This window comes from Coenobita brevimanus, chromosome 15, assembly GCF_032717465.1.
Source record: "Coenobita brevimanus isolate Jiangsu-jjx chromosome 15, ASM3271746v2, whole genome shotgun sequence".
Lineage (NCBI taxonomy): Eukaryota > Metazoa > Arthropoda > Malacostraca > Decapoda > Coenobitidae > Coenobita > Coenobita brevimanus.
In genome coordinates this window covers 9,159,688-9,178,309 of record NC_136968.1, presented here as the reverse complement: position 1 = coordinate 9,178,309, position 18,622 = coordinate 9,159,688, and positions in this window count along the sequence as shown.

Sequence of the window (18,622 nt, the reverse complement as noted above, 5' to 3'; positions counted from 1 at the left end):
ACGTAGCTTCACACTCACCGATCTGACAGTCCATCCGACGACTATTAATTTAAAAGCGGGTGCCAAATCCTGGTCATATACTTTCCAAGACAAAATTCATCCAGACTGCTAGATAGCTTCTCAGTTCCTCATATTTTTATTCCTTTGAGCTATGTATGAAATTTATTATATCAGGGGAATACTGCAGTCAAAAAATTGTAGTCCACTTTCTGAATAATTTCTTTGGCTGGTTACCTGCACGCAGTTGCTAATACTTTTCTCAGGTTTCATCCACTATCAGAGTTTTTTAATGATCTATATGAAAAAAATGTTAAAATGTAGCCTACTCTGGATATCTTTTATACTTTGTAAAAAAAAAAAAATCGAAAATAGAATTGAAGAAAATGTGTTTTCAATTACTTTATACAACTTGGCCAGAGAAAGGAAGAAAAAAAGTACTTTTTAAAGGTCAAAATGTGTTCTTTATAATGACAGCGCAAGCACTTAAGCAGGGAGATTTATTAAAATCCAAAATATAATTTTCCATTGTTATTACAAAGATAGTTTAAAATGCTTTATTTCTGTTATATGATGTGCGTTTTTGATAACCCTAATGGCTTGTGAATTTTGATTACACCTGTACTTGAAAAATTCCTTCTATGAGACTAATCGCGTTTGAGTCCCGGCTCCAATGTATAGTGATGAGTATTCCATGTTTCCAAATGCTGGGAATGCTTCAATGGGCATGTGAGGAGTTGCTGATATTTATGGAGCCCTGGGTGCCGTGTGGTCCTAAGTGTTTCGGGTGTTTGTTAGTTATTCTGACCCTTGTACTTGGAGAGTTCATATTTTTCTTTATGATGCTATGTGCCTGTTCTGTAGTAAAAGAGGTGACATTGTGGTCTAGTGGGAAAAACTGCCCATGCAGAGAATTTTATTTATTATTACCATTTTTTTTTTCTTTTGAGTTGGCACATATTGGTTTAAGGTGACTTTGATTTGTTTAGTGGTCCACGAGTATATCTACTTGTTCTTTGTAAGAAAGAATGTACTGGATGTGGTGATGGTGGTGTGGGTCTTGGAGGTACTTGTTCGTGGTTTAGTGATGTTGTTTAGTGTTTTTCGGGGCAAGAGGTGTTTGTGGAAAGGCTGAATGTTGTTACATAGGATTTCTACTTTTCTGTTTTCTTTATGTTATATTTTGTTGTCTATGTTGCTGTTTGATTGCTGGAGCCTTGGTATGGTGTCTTGTGCGAGTGGAAGAGAGGAGCTGTGTCTTACTACGAGTACATAACGTTGTTTTATGAGTTGATCACTGGCTGGTGTAAAGTTTGGGTTGTATTATGTCCTGTTGCTTCGTGGAATATGGTGTTTGTGTTCGTTAAGTGTGGTTAAATTACTCTATGTACCGATACCTGTTAATGTTGGTGTTGGGTCTGTTGTTTATTGTGCTGAAGTGTTGTTCTGATTCCTACATCAATTTTGTCCTGTCTAGTTTCATGTAGTCTGTGTTAGTGATGGTGATCTCTGGCTTGGAGTGTATCCTTGTGGTGCTGACGATATGAAGACGTCCTGAGAGGAGTCTGGGTTCCATCCACCAGAAGGTGGTGTACGAATGTGTTGTCACACAGAATGTGATGTGTGGGGAGTAGCGGACGTGCAGTGCTTGGTGTGAGATGTATAGGAGTATTGTGAAGCGCCGCTGAGAATATATAGGTTGATAGACTATGGTGCAATGTCGAGGTCTCCGTGGTTGTTCTGGTTGTGTTTGTTTCAGGCCTTGCGTTAAGAATTAAAGTCCCAAGCAATGAGAAAACTTGGTGCCAGATTAAGGGGAAGAGCCGACACGCGTTTTGCACTGGTACAGACTGGGAGGTGCAAAAAGGGAACGAAATATTGATAATGTTGATTAATTGTTTCTGTTCAAAGTTGACAGTCAGTAACTGCGTTCCTATTACGATGTCATTTTAGAAGAGTGATTGTGTTGACTTTGTTGGTGCTTTGTGGACGATGGATTTGTGAATGTAAGTCATGAGGCTTCCATGGCCATCAGTTCTATCTGTCCCGATATCCAAGTAGTCTCTGAAATGTAGACTTTTGTGTGTGCGCTTGAGAGTTTTGTTTCTTGTAGTAGTATATTGGGTACTGAATAGACCTATTATGTGTATACAGAAAAGTTCATTTTGTAATGTTTTGGTGCAGACGACATCTATATGTAGTTGTATCATGTTTATGTTGTGTTCAAAGCGCTGCACATTTTGTACAAGTCTTTGTTGTATGTGTAGTGTTTGTTCACAGAGACTGAGTTGTTGCTGCAATGGTTATCAGTAGGGGATGTTGGAGGGGGTGGGAGGAATTGTGTTTGGTGTAACATGAGTTTTTGTAGATGTATTGCTCTTGCCACACACCCTTGTTTTGTAGTGTTGTCTGATGTTCCTAAGTGTTGTGCATGCGGTGTGAATCCTTTCTCTGCAAGAGCTGCATCAAAATATCCGCCTGTACATTTATTTCTTTTGATGTGTAAAGGATAAAGCAGGAAAATGTATTGCGTTTGGGGCCAGAGATACACTCTCAGTGTCTGTGCGAAGTGGGAGGAGGAAAATGACTGCCAGAGAGTCACTTCGCTCATGAAAAAAAAATAAATAAATCAAGTAGTGAACAACTACACCCACGAGGGAAAGGGCAACCCGCTCGGCTGATCGAGGTACTCCTAGCAGGACTTACTAACAAATGGGGAAGTTCGGATCCCAGGATGAAATTGAAGTCGGTCCAGCTCACTTGAGTGCACGAGGCCAGCACGAGTAGGCCATAACTAGAGACAGAGATGATTATCTATGTGTCTATAGACAGACGCCTTTATCCCGTAAGAGGAGGCAACAAATAATCGCCTCCATGTCGCCCTGTCCCCTGTCATTTTATCACTGCTTTCACTGTACCCTTTCAGTCATCCTCCAAACTTCCATCTTTACTCATCACACTACCTAAGTACTTAAATACACTCACATTTTCCATTTCCTCATTATCCATCCTCAGTGTACTTTCAGTGACTTCATTCCTCACGAAGAGCACAATTTTACTTTTCTCTACATCCACATCAAGATTCCTCATCATACAAACTCTCCCAAACATTTCACCAAGCTTTGCAGTTCCCTTCGTCTTCACTTAACAATATAGCATCATCTGCAAACAACAGACCAGGAAGCTCCCAAACTCTGCTCTCTCTCATTAGGGCCGCTCCAGCATCCACTGTCCTACCTTGTTTCTCTGTTTTAAGTCCATTCACAAACAAACAACCATAATACATCACTTTCATCAGTCCAACAGAGATGATACTGATGGAAAGTAAGGTTAAGAAGAAGATGATGATGGTGGTGGTCATAGTGATACAGGTGTGTCAATTTGCAGGGAGCTATTGTGGGATTCGTGGGTGCTTTCAGCTGTTCTGCCTGGGTGATAGTGGGGAAGATCCTGAGAGGAGGCGGCGCTCCCCCTACCCTGCCCCTCTCCACTGTCGGCTGCTCCAACACCACCAACTACACAACCACCACCGACGCCACCTCCTCCTTCAACACCCCTAACACAGCACCCACCCTTTTGTCAACTTCTGATATCAACGCCTTGCAGATGTATGTCCACATGTTGACGTCACGTTGATATTAAGCAAACCACAATACCGAATAGTAAAAAAACCAGACCATCGTGGCAAATCAGAACAGCACACCATAACATCAAACCAAACCACCAGCACCACAGCAAATAATCACTTTTGTACTGCTACATCCAAGTTCAACGCAGTTCAGATTGAAGTCCACTTCCTGAATTGACGCTTAAAAAAGAGTTGCTAAATTAATTCTCTTGAACTTGGTCAAGATTTTCACCATTTACAGGTTACTTCCCGTAGTTCAGTGGCAAAAAAAGGCAATACTGTGTCTCTACAACCACTCTGTAGCACCTCTTCGTGACTAGCATCATATTATTGCGTTAATCCACTTTATAACAAAGCATTCAAGATGGAGGGATGGCAATTTTTGGCCAAGTTAAAGTGACTAGAGTGTAGCATAAGGTGTATTTTGCGTGCAAGATACCATATATTACAGAATGCTACGAACCTCCTAAGCACACGAGATATATGGTTGGTAGAGTTACAGGATAAAGTATGATGAAGATACAGATCGAGACTGGACAGACAGACAGACAGACAGACAGTCAGTGTTCCTGACCATGTAATATATATATATATATATATATATATATATATATATATATATATATATATATATATATATATATATATATATATATATATATATATATATATTGTGGTAGGTGGGGCCGCTCACCATCCACTTACTCGATGTAGTGCTGCTCTCTGGTGTCTGCCCTTTCCTCTCCTCCATCCTTCTTTCCCTCCATCCTCTTGTCTTTCTTTCCTTCATTCTTTCCTCGTCCTTCTGCCTGCGGGTGAGTTTACACTCCCTCTTCTGTCTTCCTTTCCTTCATTCTTTCCTTTTCCTTCTGCCTGTAGGTGACTCTGCACTGAGTGACAAGCCAAATGGTTTTCTGTACACCAGGAAACCATTTAATACGCTGGGTGGTAACCATATAACCAAATTTTGGCGCCTAGTGGTTTAGTGGGTAATTATGGGACTCTAAACGGAGTGCGCCGGTGAAAGTTTATATCCAAGGGGTAGTTGGGGTTTATTACTTAATTAATGCCACTCAGGATGAGCGAGGCTGATCACTCTTATCTTAAATGTCAGGACCAACTTGCCTAGCCCCGGGCTTCTACGCTTCTCATGGGGCAACGTAGGACTGGGTGATGGGTGGATATATATATATATATATATATATATATATATATATATATATATATATATATATATATATATATATATATATATATATAACGCATTAAGAAACGGGGTTATAATGATGATATTCTCTCTGTCTCTGCTGCAGTGGTGACGAAGACCCGGTGACTCTGTATGATCTGTCGTACTGCTACACGGGATTCTTTGGTGCTCTCCTCACCGTTGCCATCGCTGCCCTCGTCTCGCTTGTAACAGGTGAGAGAGAGAGAGAGAGAGAGAGAGAGAGAGAGAGAGAGATGCAACACTACATTGAGTAGCCTGTCACAAATGCTTGCACACATTGCACTCAAAAGAGAGAAGAAGGAGGAAGAGGTCAAAGTCAGTGAAAAACAGACCAAGACAACTTGTTCTGAAGCTATCTGTGCAAATTTTTCTCTATTACCTTTGTTTCCATAAGTAAAAATATACAGACTATTAAGTGATATCTCCTAAAATTTTACACATCAAGTAATATGAATATGGCAAATTGCCTTGGCCACAAACTCCCAGCAGTTGCCGTTTCTCACCTGATAATTGAGTACATTAAAAGTCGATCAACTAAACTACTCACTTTTATGTGCTGTAAGTATCAGTGTAGTCACAAGTAAAATGTTATTAACATATTTACTCACTACAGTAGGGAAAAGACGCTCCATCATGATCAGTAAAAGGAATTCACCAAAGTAGGTTAGCTGGGCTGCTCATTAGGGAGTATGAGTCACCCACTCAGTACGTGGACACTGTAATCTCAAAAAGACTCCCTGACTGTCTTTCATCCACACGGGCAGAACTGTATTCGATAGAAGAAGGACTAGGCTGTGTTGTGTCATTATCTAAGGATGTTTACTTTTTTGTGGATAGTCAAGGAGCTCTGTACGAATTACTGTCTCTCACTCCTACAGATTGTGATATTGTCAATAGATGTCTATCTACCATCAAGTGTATTGAAAGCACAGATCATAAAGTCCACTTCACATGAGTTCCTTCCCATATTGGGATACCCTTCAATGAATACAATCTAGCTCGTAAGGCTCTACTTTCGGCCTACGACTCTCCTGATATATCTGCTGAATATAGTTATACTACTGTCAGAAGCATGATCAGCTCTCTTGTCAGCCAAGATATTAATAGACAGCTTAATGATAGCATAGCAAGTGACAGCACTAGCTCTATTCACTAGTAAATGTGACTCAAAATACAGATGTAACATATGGTCAAAGAGGTGGACGTCATGATGCTGTTGTCATGAAACTGAGACTAGGCTATAAATATTATTGGGAATTCACCACAGAAGATCCTGTACCATGTGCAGTGTGTCGGGCGCCTGCGGCACACACTGCATCATTACATAATGGAATGTCCGCTAACTGCTAAGTATAGAAACCCACAACTTTCAACACTGACAACAAATCACAATGATAATCAATGAAAAACTGTTACTCCCAATTGTCCGTGAATATCCGGAATATGCACCATAATACTAACACGCACTACATTCACACATGTTTGCATACACTTATAAACACTTGCTATCCTCTGTTCTGTCCTCCACAGACCAGCAACATTCAACAAGCACTCCGCCACCTAGCAATAGCCGCTAACAACTGCGCTTCCAAGGCAGTGTAAGGGAGAAATACTAAAAAAAGAAAAGTTATGTATAGACTGTATGGTCAACTAAACAGTTGTGATGATACCAAACGGAGAAAGAGAGGTGTATTTTTACAGAGTGAGTGTGCCTTATGTTTCCTAGCCATAGTTGCTGATAATGTACTGCTTCTAGGCAATGTAAGCAAAACGCTACTGTGTATCAGTGGAGAATATGTATAAAATAAATACACGACAAAAGGAAGGGAAGATCTAAAACGAAGAGTGAGTTTAGTGTAGGGAGTATGTAGTAGGTGTGATGGTGGTGGAGGGTGTTGTGGCCATCACTCACCGACCTGCTAAGGCGATGCTATGCCATCACCTTTGGCCACGGCTGGTACTGATTTGTTTCGCTGTATTCCTTCATTATTCTAGCAGTACCCTTTACTCCTGTATGTAATACGTCATACGAATGCCTCTGTATTTCATAACATAGAGTGTAACCTATTTTTTTTTTTAATCAAAGGGTATGTGGCTACACACACACACACACACACACACACACACACACACACACACACACACACAAGTGTGGCCACACCCACGGATGTCCAATTACTAACTGTATGTAAGTGTATTGGCTGAAGAAGGTGTGTGGCAAGACCCACCACCTTCTTTTGTTGTATTAGCACTCTGTACCTTTTACAAAGATAAATATTTCAATTCAGAGTAAGTTAAAATACCATCTTATTTCCGGGACCAACTTTGTTCTTTGCTCAGTCCAATGATGTTCATGCTGTCATTATTTGAATGAAATGAAAATTTCATATCCATTATCTACAGTGTACATAGAGCTAATATAAAGCAGTTTGACTACAAGATTCTGGGAGACCTCAGGTAAAGACCGTATATAATGACGCGTTCGTCCCTCGACTGAGAGACTTTTAGTGTCATCTGCTACCTACCTGGCGTGAAAACATTAGCATACCGTCTGACTTCTCGGACGAGTATTTTTCTTAGCTCAAACCCCAAATAGTCACTCAGACTCCAACTCTTTCTTTACTCTTTCAGTATGTGAAAAATCTGCATTCATATATTTACATACAAAATCAATATAAAGTCGAATGAACGTAAAATATAAGTACAGATCAATTTATTACACTGACCTCACACACCACAGGTTAAGGCTCGATTCCACCGAGGCAACATTTTGGCAACATGTGGCATGCTACATTGTCGCATAGGCCGAGTGTGTTGCAACCAGTTCAACACAAGCCAACATGTAGCATGCGACTGTGTGGCATGCAACAGGTGGCAACAAAGTTGCCCGTAGAACGTGACGCATGCGACAAGGTTTAGCATGTTGCCTAGTGTTGCCCGCCTTCCCACCAGTCCCGAGAAGGATTCCATGTTGAAAGCAACAATATGAATTGGTCTCCAGAAAAAAAAGAAAAAAAAACGAAGAATTTATAGAAGACTATAGAAAACTTGTGGTTCTATGAGGGTATACGCTTGGAACAATACAAGAATAACCAGGCTAAACTAGATGCATTGCGGGGATTAGCCAAGAACACACTCTCTCTCTCTCTCTCTCTCTCTCTCTCTCTCTCTCTCTCTCTCTCTCTCTCTCACTCCACCTGTCCTAATACTGTGCCAACACTAGCAAATCTTTCTTCTGCTACATTATTCTCTCTATCTTGTCTCTTGTTATGCTGAGATACGGTACTTCAGAAAATGTTTGCATTCGTGCCTTCCTCTTGACGGCGGGCACGCAGCACCCGTCTTTCTATACATTCACACCTTTTTAGAAGTTATTCTGTAGTGTGTGTGTGTGTGTGTGTGTGTGTGTGTGTGTGTGTGTGTGTATTTTACACGGTATCTACTTATATGGTATTTTGTTAAGCTCTGTCTATCTACATATCTGTCTGTTATATCGTGTTGTCAACTGACTCGGTTTTTGTTGAATCGGTGGAAACGGTTTTGTGGCATTCAACATAAACATTGCCACGTGGCATGCTACATGAAACAACAGTGTTGACTTGTCGCAGTCAACATGTCTTCTGGTTGAATGTCGCATTCAACATAAATGTTGAAAGCCAGGCAAATTGCATGCTACATGTTGCCTGTGTTGCCCCGGTGGAATAGCGCCTTTAGGTTCATTCAGCGCCTGCAATTTGGGTGGGCGGTTTCGTCTCCCCATGTTTTCAGTTTTGAAAATTACTCTTTTCATAAACAAAGTTCGATATATTCACTTCAGCTTTTGCCAGATGCCGCATTAATCTATTAGAAAACTACGTGATAGGAGTTTTAAAATAAACGTGCAGCGAGACTTGATATATTAAGTCATGAATCCTATTGCACCACTTGTTTTGTGTATATTAGTAACTGTTATGCATTATTTTTCTTAGTAACTCATGTCAAAAAAACTGGTGTAATAACTAATGATTGCCTTATTGCAGTGTTAATGTACTGTTCACTAATAATTATAATGAAAGGGATTTTAGAAGGTATGCAACTGTGTGAGCCAGGAAGAGGTGCTCATTTTCAACTGGGTTATCAGGTGAGTGTTGGCAACCTTTGGAAGTTTGTTCCCAAGACAACTGGAGTTTGAACTAAGAAAAATATTCCTCCCGGAAATGAGATGGTGTCCTAATGTTTCCATGCCAGATACGTGGCAGACGACACTCTGAAAGTCCCTCAGTTGTGGGACGAACGCACCATTGCATACGGTCTCCACCTGAGGTCTACCAACATTTGGCAATCAAATTACTTTATAGTAATTTCATGTACACTGTAGATAATGGATATGAAATTTTCATTTCATCCAAATAATGAGAGCATGAGCATCGTTGGACTGAGCTAAGAACAAGGTTGGTCCTGGAAATTAGACAGTATGCCAAAAAAACTGTGGTGATATCCTTTTACTGATCATGATGGAGCGCCTTTTCCCTACTGTAATGAGCAAATATGCTAATAACATTTTGCTTGTGACTACAATGATACTTTAAGCACATAAAAGAAAGTAGTTTAGCTAGCCGACTTTAAAGTGTTCAATCAAGGCATAAGTTGAGAACTGGCAACTTTTGGGAGTTTGTGACCAAGTCAGTTGAAGAGCCATGCTGGCTTAAATGAAAATGACAAAAAAGTTTTAGTTGCCAAGATAAACTGAAAAGAAGTGGCTCTTTACTTTGTAACAGCTGACAACTGTCATCAGTGTGACTGAACAACATAATCAGTGACCTTTCAGATGGATAGTCAGTGACTTCCAGTGACATCCTAAAATCTTTTCGCTGTTTCTTCTTTCATATTAATTTGACTTGTCAATAGCAATAGTTACAGAAAACACAAAAATTACGAATGGCCCGATTAAAGTACTTTCATCTTCTGTGAGTTCCAATGGACCCAAATGAAATTTGGGAAACAGTAATTAAGGAAATGAATAAACAAATACTGTAATCAGTATCCGCAGTAGCGATTACTATGTTGAGATGCACCAAAACTCTTGTAAAGCCCAGCTTTGAACATCTGAATTAAAAGACTGGTATTTAAGTGCAGGGCTGCTTACAAGGCCTCGTTAACCTTCGTTGGAGTCGTACAATCGGGTCGCAGAAATACAGATACTATTCTTTCATTCTTTCATCATCAGTCATAACTCCAAAACGACAAGACATCAGTGTTGCCAGGTGAACTCTAGGCGCACGCTTGAAAATTTCCCATTTTGCTATGAAGTTTCTCTACATTTCGCTATTATGGACTTAAGCTCGCAAAGTACTGACTGCTCCATACTCTCCGAAATATGTAGTTAAAGTATTACATCTCCATATTCTACAAAATATGTAGTTAAAGTATTGACAACTCCGTATTTTACCAAATATGTGATTATAAAATACTTATGCATTTTGAACACTATTTTAATCACATGAAATGCAGTACATAACTTACTGTCTAATAATTATTCTGAGTCCTCAGTTTTGTAGATTTCATCCTCTTGATATGGCTAGACAGAATCTTGAAATCACAGCAGGTACCGTGCCATCAGCAAAAGCTGTTTTTGCATGGAACACCCTATCGAGTGTTTATGTATTTAACTGGTTCCTCAGTTTGTTTTTTATCAATCCAAAACATCCATCCACATACATCATCCTCATCTCCAAAGTCTGTGCTGCGAAGCAAACGCCACTCGTTGTCAAGTCCTTTCAAATCCTCCACTGGAACCATATTTGGAAAGTAAGTTGCCATATTCACGATGCTGGAAGGGTCCGTGGCACTGAGATTCCACAGGAATGGATCTGATAATTTAGTAGTATACCTCTTCATTATCTCTGCTTCACTCCTTCAGTACTGAAATCGACACCATGTTCCGAAACCGTGGACTAACTGTTGGTCAAGGTCAGGACAGGCATAAAGGGAGGCTGTTACTCGACCACCATAATAGATTTCCTCCAACGGGAGAAAGTTGGTAAGGTGTCTGAACTGTATGCTGGATACTGGTGTCGATATTAAGATGTGTGACTGGATGTAAATTCCATGATAGTATACAAAACTGCCTTGATTTATCTGTGAAGGACATAAAGCCTTGATTCTTCTGTCTGCGTTTCTTCATGTACAGCTCCGGACAGATGAAACGGCAACACCCCATCCACCAGCGACTTGGTTTGGGTCTCAGTGGTTCTGGTAACAGTTGCAGGTGGAGGGAGGGGGGATGTGGGAGGGTGAGGAGGGGAGAAATGTGGGCGGAGTTATATAGGGGGTAGTGTGGGAGGGTGAAGAAGCACCACAGTCTGGCTGGTGGGAGGGGGAGACGAATGGTTGGGTAGCGGAGACGAGAGTCTGCTGGAGGGTGAGACAGGTGAGTGTGATTAGATGAAAAGAAATTACAAAAAAAAAAAAATATTATAATATCTGCTGCATATATTGCATTTTATCTACTAAATAAAAACACTGTCTATTATTCACCACCGTATTTGGGTATCCTACTCATTATTATTATCCTTTGGATATTAGGCAATAAATAAAGATATTGGACGGTCTTTCGGACCCGAACCAATTTTTTCATAACTTTTTTCTTCAGCTATTTCCGTATTCCTATTATCCCTCGTGCTTGAAGTCCCCCTTGTTATCACTTTCTCCTACGCCCTACCTTTTTTTTTAGGCATAAGGCAGTTTAACTTTCTCTTTAAATAACCATATTTGTCAACAAACATTCCTTTCATTAATCTATTTAATTACCTGTTTCCTTTCAATATGCATTTGTCTAATAATGGGTGTTACACCTTAATTGGCGCCGCTATTTGACGTTTTGAATAAATTTGGTCTAAATTTACGCATATATTGCAGTCTCTCTCAAGTAGGCTGGCAACCTCACACATCCTCCCCCCTGCTTTGTCCTTCTCGCTACCCGTTCCCTCCTTTCCTTTTGTAGTACTGTTTATCTATTCTTTCTCATATTTTTAACCTCATTCCTTCTTACAAACTTTTAATGCCATAGGAATTTCTCCCTTATCACCTACAGTCCTACTACATGAAAGTGGAAAAAACTGCCATCGGGAAAAGAATAACTGAAAATTTATGGCGAAGGTTACGATATTAGTTATTTTGAATGAAAGTGTTTGCAGATACGCATTCTTGACGTGATTATCGCAGCCACAGCATTTCGCCTGCATAAAACAGAAGAACTATAGGTTTCATGCATTACCTCCTTACGTCCAGCATTACTGTGCAGAACGCCATGTATAACACATTAAGGACCACAAGGACAGTACTGGTAGTCATCGTGATTCTCATGAATCTCTCCATAGGCTATTGAAAACAGTGCTTTATGCTCAACTTCAGAATTATGTTCTCATCATGGCAATGATAGGCAAAGATAATAAAAACAATATATACAACCAAATTATCATTTATTATACAACAAAGCTCAAACTGCCTCCGTGCTGCAGTCTCAAGGGTGTAACCAGCTCACACAATCACATGACCCTGAAGAAATTAAATACATGATTCTCTCTCTCTCTCTCTTTCTCTCTCTCTCTCTGTCTCATCTATCTATCTATCTATCTATCTATATATATATATATATATATATATATATATATATATATATATATATATATATATATATATATATGACCATGAACAACACTGTTTGATTTAAAATTTATTGTGTTGGGTAAAGCAGAGGACACTAATTAGCATGGCAACCTACCACACGGAAACCACCATCTTGCACTACACGCCACAGAAACCGATGCACAGACCATGATATCAGCGAAAAGACTATGAGAAGAGTATTGCACGAAGCAGGGTTGCATCACAGAACCCTAGCAAACGTTATGTTGACAAGCCAGAGGATTTTTGGAAGTGTGTCACTGAAGGCGCAACTGCTGGAGAAAGAATAATACTCGGTGAGTACTATTTCCGAGGTTTTCGCTTGTATAAACTAAACTATTCAGTCATACATGACCATAAAAATATATTAATAATTACTGCAGGGGGACAACCAGTTTCGTTACAACGTCAGTCCATGCAGAGGAAATTACTTTGGGCATATAGGGTTACTCTATGTTAAATTTCATAAGTGTAGAGCCTGTATGAATATATATATATATATATATATATATATATATATATATATATGTATATATATATATATATATATAATATATATATATAATTGTGTGTGCGTGTTATTTGCACATCTAACATATATATTTCATAGAATAAGAGCAATGAGACTTAACATTTACTACCTCTCAGTATCCTGTCCATCCACCACCCTTTTCGATCACAGCCTGAAGACGTCTTTGTATATTGCCTGTGTGACATTTCACAAGGTCAGGTTTACCCCGGAAGACTTCCCATACTCGCCGGGAGTGGTCCAGTAGCTCCTGGGGTGTGCGTTCCTGTTCAGGCTCCCACGAAGTTACCATTGATCCCCAGATATTTTCTATGGGGTTGCAGTCCGCACCCTTACTGGGCCAGGGCAGAAGCTGGATGCGAGGGTGCTCCTGGAACCACTCCTGGACCACGCGAGCCTGGTGAACGGGGCATCTGTCCTGGACAAAATATATTGGACCAGTAGGAAAGGGATGGTTGCTGGCAGAAAATGAGGGCAGAAAGAAGTTATTAAGTATATCAATATACTTCTCGGAATTGAACCGACCCTCTATGTGGTGCATGTCACCCATCCCATGCCAGCTTACCCACCCCCAAATATTAACGTTCACGTGTCCACTCCTGGCCACATGAAAGACGTTTTCCTGGTTGTATCTGTTGAAAGAAGGAGGCTACCATTAATAATCTTCAAGGTATAATTGCATATTTGTTTTATGCTAACAAAAGGTTCTTAACAATATTGGGAAATGTTAATGACATGCCATGAATGCCTGTCTTACTTCAGTGCAACTGAGGAATAGCCTACACTAAAGAACAAGCATGTGAAATGCGTGGTTGCCTTATAGAAGTTCATTTATAGGGTTACTAACTGAACAATGGTAGGATAAATATTGATTACGTAGGGGGAGCCTAAATTGATGGTGCGAAATCTGCAAAGATGATATCTATATGTATGAGTAATAGATCATTAAATAACCTGTTCGCTAGGGATAAGATTTGGTAGGTTGTCTTTGTCAGTCTGTGTGCCATAGTTCAGGTTGGTATGGTAGCAGTGACACATACTAAGTGAATATGCATTTTGAATGTAAGCACGTAGAGTTATTACATTTACCACTTTTAGGATTCCCAAGGGAAAAATCAACGTCTGTCTAGTGTGGGTATTATTTAAAGTTGTTGACTTCATGCCAGCGTGATCTTTCCATCCCATTAGTATTTAAAGTTTTTCTTTGTTTTAGGGAAAATGTTTTACAGTCACTAATTCAAACACTGAGTAAGCCTATATACCCAAAGTAATTTACTGTGCATGGACTCTTATTAGTAACTATTCTATTGATGTCGCTGACGTTGTAATTAAACCGGTTGTCCCCCTGCAGCAATTATTTATATATTCTTATGGTCATGTATGACTGAATAGTTTAGTTTATAGAAGCAAAAACCTCAGAAATTATACTCGCAGAGTATTATTCCTCCTCCAGCAGTGGCGCCTTCCGTGACACGAAGAGGAGAAGGTTTTCTCATCTGTCCATATCACTCTCTTCCAAAATTCCTCTGGCTTGTCAACATATTGTTGGGCAAACCGTAGCCTTCCCTCGCGATGTTGGTCATTCAGAAATTCCTTGTTTGCTGGAGTCCTATGATGCAACCCCGCTTCGTGCAGCACTCTTCTTACAGTCCTCTCGCTGACATCAAGTTGAAGCGATTCCCTTATGGCTACCGCATTTGTCTGTGGATCGGCTTCTGCGGTTTGCACAATATCTTGCCTCTGAGCAGGAGTAGTGCACCGTGATGGTCTTCCCCGTGGTAGGTTGCCATACCAGTCAGTGTTCTCTGCTCTGGCAAACAAATTTAAATTTAGAGTTCATAGTGTTGATCATGGTTATTGATAAAAAAGGCCATGATAAAAGAAAACTTTGGGTAATTTCTTATATGTAACACAGAAAACAAATTCTTTCCACATAGGAAACTCATCATACAGAAACCGGTTCAAATATATTTCATTGAAAAATAATATTCATATTTGAGGCGTGTAGAGCAGAAGGAGCTTACTGGCCAGAATCCCAAATTTGATATCCTGTTTAGTTAGTCTTGTTTGAATTACTCTCTTTGAAAAACTAGGCGACATTCGACCTTCTTCCCCTCCAGAAGAAAGCTCAAAGTCACGTAGATTATGGCAGGCCCTAAACTACGTGAAAAAAAAATTATATATATATATATATATATATATATATATATATATATATATATATATCACGGCGAATTAGGCACCTTAGATGAGGGTGCAACCCCCGGTTTTACATCAGAGTTTCTACTTTCTGCTACGCGATCAGGAACACAGCTGGCTCGGAAAATTGTCCACCTACTCCACCTGTGGTAGGTCTCCATATTATAATTGCAAACCATAATAGATAGATAGATAGAGAGACAGATAGAAGCAGGAAGTCAAATGATGAGAAGGTGTTGTGTCTGCGAGAATCCAGCAGTGCTAAACATGCTTACACATTCTTAACACTGAGGAAAGCTGACGACAGCGGCCAGTAAGGAGATGATGCAGTTAGCTGTCAGCAGTCCTCTCGTGAACAAAGACCATGAGGAACCCCTGCTACACCAGATTTTAGGAAAGAGAGTTTAGAAGGAGACAAGCGACCCTAGAGAGAGGTCGAGACGGAGATTAGCCTTAGAACAGAAAGAGAGAGAGATAGCGAGACAGGGAGGTAGCTACCCGGGACTTATAATGTTATACCTGTTTAATATTTCCAAGACAAATAAAAATAGTCCCATACTATTCTTTACCTCTCCCGTCACTACATGACATCTGGTGGGGAAACTACTACAAGATATAAAAGCCGCTCGACCACAAGTCTAAAATATATGCCTCTACAAGCAAATACAAAGTCGCTGCTTTATGATACAAAGTCTTTATGACATTTAGTCTTTATGACATTTGGTAGCAGCGAACGTATACGAACCTCGTCTACGAATCAACATTAAATTCCTACAAAATATCAAGATTGAAAACAACCAACAATATCAGCTCCTGACAGTATTCTCTCCGTCCTGCCCCCTCCGTCTCCCAGATCATTACGCTGATGCAGAGGTCAAGAGATCACTCGACGCCTTGCACGTAGCTTAACGACAAACCAGCAAATCTGCGGACATCGTCTCCGAATTAAAAGCAAATTTCTACAAAAGCAACCGAGACTACAAGATTAGCTTCAGTTCTACAAAATACAGCCTACAGTGCAAATAGTCTACGAGTCTACGACGAATCAGCGAACTACAACCATCTACAATCAACTACAATTAACAACTCTACGTCGTCTGTATAATCTTCTACACGCACCTACAAGAAGCGGCAGTCTTCATCCCACAACGAGTAAATCACAAGAAAAAAGGACCAAGAATACATCAAGAAAGAAAGAAAACATACAAACAAACAAACAAACAAACGAAGAGCGAGAGACGACTCACAACTCATAACCACCAGACCTCACCCTCCTCTCTCTGCTACATCCACCCAACCCCCACCGCTTACGCAGATGTGAAGAGGTCAGGACGACGAAGCAAACACCAAGTCCATATTCACAACTCGTCTTACTCACCCGTCTTCACTCAAGTTACTCATCGCTACTCATTCACTCACCACAGCTACCAGTGTGGGAAGCCGACGTCACCATGTGCTGAGACGACAACACGCCAATCAACCCGTGAAGAACAACGCTATTACCACGTGCAACACCACTCACACCATTCTCACCACGGTAAAAATTAGTGAGTTACATAGTTACTTCATTCATACAATACACAGTGATAGACAATAAGCTTCTGCACAAACATATAAAACGTGCTGTATAGTTACAACTTAAATACACATACTTACTTCAATTATCTTCATAATTCAATCATTAAATACTTGCACCAACAATAAATATTCTACATAGTATATATTCATTCATTTATTATAACATTTATTTACTACCAACGAGTGTTACCATTTATACCTACATAAAATACGTGTTTCATATATACAACTATACATATTATATCTACAAAGTGATAAAGAAAATATCCAATCACAGTTACTCAGTGAGCAATTAAAAGAACTGTATTAAACATTTATTAATTAAAGCTACCTAGTGGAAACAGACAAATTAAGTTACAAGGTAAACTAGAAAAAAAAAAAATGGCCAACACAAATGCCGTTAGCAAGAGCGAACATCTTCAACACAATCGTGAAGACAATGATTTCCACACAGTGCTGACACACATATTACCCACGATAGGTACAGGTGAACAACAAGTCAGTGTGTATAGTTAATACTGTATATAGTGTATATATTTTTTATATAAAATAACAAAATATGGGACTATATAATATCATTTTCAGTAGTATCTGTGCAATATAAACTAAACTTTAAAAAAGTATCTCAAGGAAATTAGTCAGGAATTATGCAACCATGAACAACATGGAAAAAAGCGTACACAAGCAAAGAGAAACAAACTATGGAAAATCAATACATACAAAAAAAAAAAAGAAAAAAAAAAGAAAAGGAAAGGAAAGAAAGAAAGAAAAGTAAGAAGGAAAAAAGAGAAATAAAGTAAGATCACATAACAAACAAATGAAAATAAGTGTAAATGTTACTACATAAGTCAAAATACCACGTAAACTACAAACAAAAAAGCAAATTGTTGTCTCCACATACAAGTGGCACGACACATCATCACTATCATCGACCGCAGCATATGTTAGGACTGCAGTTATTACAATTATGTTACTCCATATTATAATTATGTAACTACAAACAATATGTACCAATTTATGTGACAGTTGCATTAACAAGATGTAACTTTTATGTAACTTTAACTACAATTATGTAACTACAAACGATAGGTAACAATTATGTAACGACAAACGATTGCATTATGTTACACTAACTACAATTATGTACCTACAAACGATATGTAACAATTATGTAACGACAAACGATTGCATTATGTTACACTTTGCCAATTATGTAACAGTTGCATTAACAAGATGTAACTTTTATGTAACTTTAACAACAATTATGTACCTACAAACGATATGTAACAATTATGTAACGACAAAACAGTTGCATTAACAAGATGTAACTTTTATGTAACTACAATTATAAGGCCAACACAATTATGCATTAACACAATATTTGGTAACAATTCATAAAATGTTACAATTATGTAGTACCACAATGTTAGTACAATATTATAAGTCATACAATTATAGCACAATTCTATATTACCAGTATCATCATACAAGTTAGGTGAAATATTAGACATTACTAAAGTGATAACTCAAATATGTAATGTATAACCTAGCAGTATTACCATTGCACAATTATATGCGTACGTCTGTTGTACATGCACGTCTTACAAAGTGTTATACAACAATCATTGCATTTATTCCAATATGTATTCAACTTATTTAAAATGTAATATTACTGAATAATCACTATTTACTATGAATAATATATGTATACAATATTCATACAATTATGTTACTTTACAATATTATGTATTTCACTTAATTAGCTTATAAGTTCATTATAATGTGTATGTAGTATATA